Source organism: Apaloderma vittatum, unplaced genomic scaffold (genome assembly GCF_000703405.1).
Source record: "Apaloderma vittatum isolate BGI_N311 unplaced genomic scaffold, ASM70340v1 scaffold36436, whole genome shotgun sequence".
Taxonomy (NCBI): domain Eukaryota; kingdom Metazoa; phylum Chordata; class Aves; order Trogoniformes; family Trogonidae; genus Apaloderma; species Apaloderma vittatum.
The window spans coordinates 27,832-31,383 of NW_009722971.1; positions in this window are offsets into that span (position 1 = coordinate 27,832).

The window sequence follows — 3,552 nt, forward strand, 5'->3', positions numbered from 1 at the left end:
GCGCTGGGATGGGCGGCACCATCGGGCGTTGGTGGCTGAATGGGCACCGTGGCCCTGGCCTCAGTGTCACCATGGGCAGGAGAAAGCTGCTGCTCTGCCAGGGCAGGTGGCTGCTCTCTGTCAGGGACACCTAACAGAATGAGTGACACCAAGATTTAAAAAAAAAAAACAAAACAAAAAAATAAACACAGAAAATCCTTAGGAAAGCCTCGTGATCCTCTGCTACTGGGCCACGTGGCAGCCCGTGAACCAGGTGTGTCCTCCTCCACCCTGCGCACACTTGGGGGTTCAGATCAGGGTGATGGAGGTTTGGAGGGATGCAGGGTGACACACGGACACTGGGAAGTGGCCGCTGTGTGCTCAGGGACCTGCTGGGATGGCTGAGAGGGGAGCTCAGACCCCACCCGGGCTCTGCCCCATCCACCACCTCTTACCCACGTGCTTCGCAGGAAGCCGCAGGAGCTCAGCACCCCACGTGCCAGCAGGAGCTGCTGACTCACCTGGGTGTTTGACCCTTCCCTCTCCATATTCCTTCACAAAAAGATTCAAAAGCACTGACCTTTTTGGAGGATTAGGTGAGAAGAACTGGTCCCCAAAAACAATGGGGTCCCTGGTCACCCCAGAACCCTCCAGCGGGATTTCATGAGGATACGCTGACTGAAAGGAGCGTGAGGGCAGCCGCATCCTGACACGAGGCCCTGCTCCCTGGGGAAAATACTAGATTGGAGTCTTCCCTATACAGTGTAAGTCCTTTTTTATTTTTTTTCCCTATTACTTGTTTTACAGGGTGGAAGGCCCCTCACCGGGGGGGTGCTGTGGGGTCCACCTGGGGGGTCCCAGCTCCGGAGCCGATCCCCCACCCCAGGCATGGGATGGAGGGTCCCACTCCCACACGTCATCACCTCAGGCTCCCGTTATTGCACTGGTGGCGATTTGGGCTGGTTTCAGCCCTATTAAACACTTCAGCACAATCTTCTGGCCCTAATAAACTGTCCCCTGGGGATGTGGGGGTCTGACCTCCGGAAAAGGGGCTTTCCCTTTGATTTCCGCTGATGGCCTCATGGCTGCAGCAGGCAGGGCTGCGTGTGAGAGCAGGACTTGGTAAACGCTGCTGAAGAGTTCCAGAAAAACAAACCCACCTGGTCCCCTTGGGCAAACGCCGTCCAGCGCCTCGCTTCCACCTGGCAGCTGATGTCTTGGGAGGCAGCAGCCACCATCGTGCAGCTCCGCAGACACAGGGCGGTGGAAAACCATCATGGTGCAAAAACCAGCTCATCTTTGCCCAAAAACTTCCCCGAGAGCTCCAGCTGAACCCAGGGGCAGAGAAATTCTCCGGGAGAGCCAAGAGCATCGCTGCCACCTCTGCTACCACGTCTGGGGGCAGCACAGATGAATCCCTGACACCCAAACTCATCCCGAGGGAAGCCTGACCCTAAAGTTCCCACACAGGCTCCTGATACAGTTCACAGCTCCTCAAACAAAAAGCAATAAAATCAAATTTTTAAATTAAAACCACTAAATAATCGATGCCACCGAGGCTTACACTTCTGCATTTGGATGTTAATTACCTTCCGCACGTGGGATGGCTGAAGCCTGGATGAGAGCTGGCGAGAAACGGAGATGAGGGTGAGGCTGGGGATTAGGATTAAGACACTGATGAGGCTGGGAATGGGACTGGGGTTAAGGATGGGGATTGGGATGAGGAGGAAGGTGGGGTCAGGGAAGGGGATGGGGACGCCCTTTTTCCAAGCCCAGCACGCTGGAAATGTTGGAGCTCGTTCAGGCCAATTAAAGGTGAGGTTTTTATTGAATTACAAGTGTGAAAGTAAATACAGCCAGCCCAGTATTTGGTCTGTTATTTTTTTGATGTTAATTCCGTTTTTTTTTCATGCCATTCATAAATGTGATTTAAAAGGTGGTAGAGATTCTCGGGCTGGAGGAGAGCTGGGAGCTGGGGTTTGGAGTCAGAAAGGACTCGGACGGGTTTCTCACACCTGGGAAAGCGCTGGCAGCAGTTTGGACATGAGGAATAAAAATGCTTCTGCCAGCATCAGCCACGTGAAATCCAGGAAAAAAGTCTGAGAAGGAAACCTCAGGGGATGCGGCTGTGCTGCACCTCGACAGGCCTGGGCTGGGGAGTCTGTAGCTGCCCACGCCCCACAGAGGAGATGGCCTTTGAGCTCCAACTGGGACCAAAAAAACCTGAATTTGTGCCAGTCAGTGCAATATCTCATGTTGAATGAGGGCAGACTTGGGTATGAAACCATCTGTTTAAACCAGGTCCTAATGTGGGCAGCATCCCATCAGCCCAGACATCGCCACGTCCCGGCGCAGAGGAGGAGAAACTCGGTGGGACCGGGAAGCACCTGCCCCAGGCGCGGCGCTGACCCGCTCTCTGCTTCTAATGCCTCTGCGAGAGTTTCTGTCCGAAAAGCTCTTGAGCCAGGCTGGCTGTGCAAGCAGGGTATTTTTAGCAAGTATTCATGCAAAACGACTTAGGCTAATAATTTGCAATGTAAAACTTCGATTAAAAAACCCCCAAAACTCAGACTAAGCAGATTTGGGGTCTGTGGGACTTTCTTGCTGATTTTGCTGAAAGGAACTGTTACAGCCGGGGCCCTGGAGGCTGGAGCTGGTCACAATTTTTCAGGGCAATAAACCCTGACGATGCCTAAAGGGCTGAAACTTGAAATCCTTCCACAGACTGTGACTCTGCAAAACTACACATAAATATTTAACCTGCAAATAGTCGCATTAAGCACGACGGTCACCGAAAGTACCGCGTCACGTTTCCCGGACATGCGCCTTCCCCAGCTCCTTCCTCTCTTCACCATCATTGATCCTTGAGGAAAGAAACAAGCTGCTGGGAAGGAAACGTTTTTAGAAAACAGCGCTGATAAATCCAGCTCCCCCTTCCCGTTACCTCTCCTTGAATTTTCACACGAGATTGAATTCCAGAGACTGATGAATGTTCATGGAGAAAGGGCCAAGTCCAGCCTCAAGAGGCCCCAGCTCGAGGCTCACAGTGAATTTTGACCGTTTCACAGAGAGTCCACGGGACAGCCAGGCTCTCCAAGCCACCCCATGAAGAGTCCCACCAGAAGGGAGGACCAAGGCTGCCTTTAGGCTCCTTTACAGGTCCCTTCCCTGATGTTCACCTCAGCCCCTCCTGCTCATCAGCTCAATCCCCTGCAGGTGATAACCCACCCACCGGCGAGCAGCTGTCAGGCTGCTGGAGGACAACCCCTGGGGACAGTCGCTGCCAGAGATCGGACCCTGGGGAGCACCGGGGTGGGGACATCAAGACCCCAGACACACAACATGGGGCTGGGGAACGATGATATGCAAAGGGTGAGGACGGTGATGGTTCATCCCAGTTGTGCTTCAACACAGCGAGGGGCTTCACAGCTTCTGTGCTTCAATGCGACCCCTGATCTAGTAAAAGATGCCCCTGCCTGCTGCAGGGGGTTGGACTAGATGACCTTTAAAGGTCTCCTCCAGCCCAACGCGTCCTACGATTCTACCAGGTCCCTCCCCGATGGCCACTCTCAC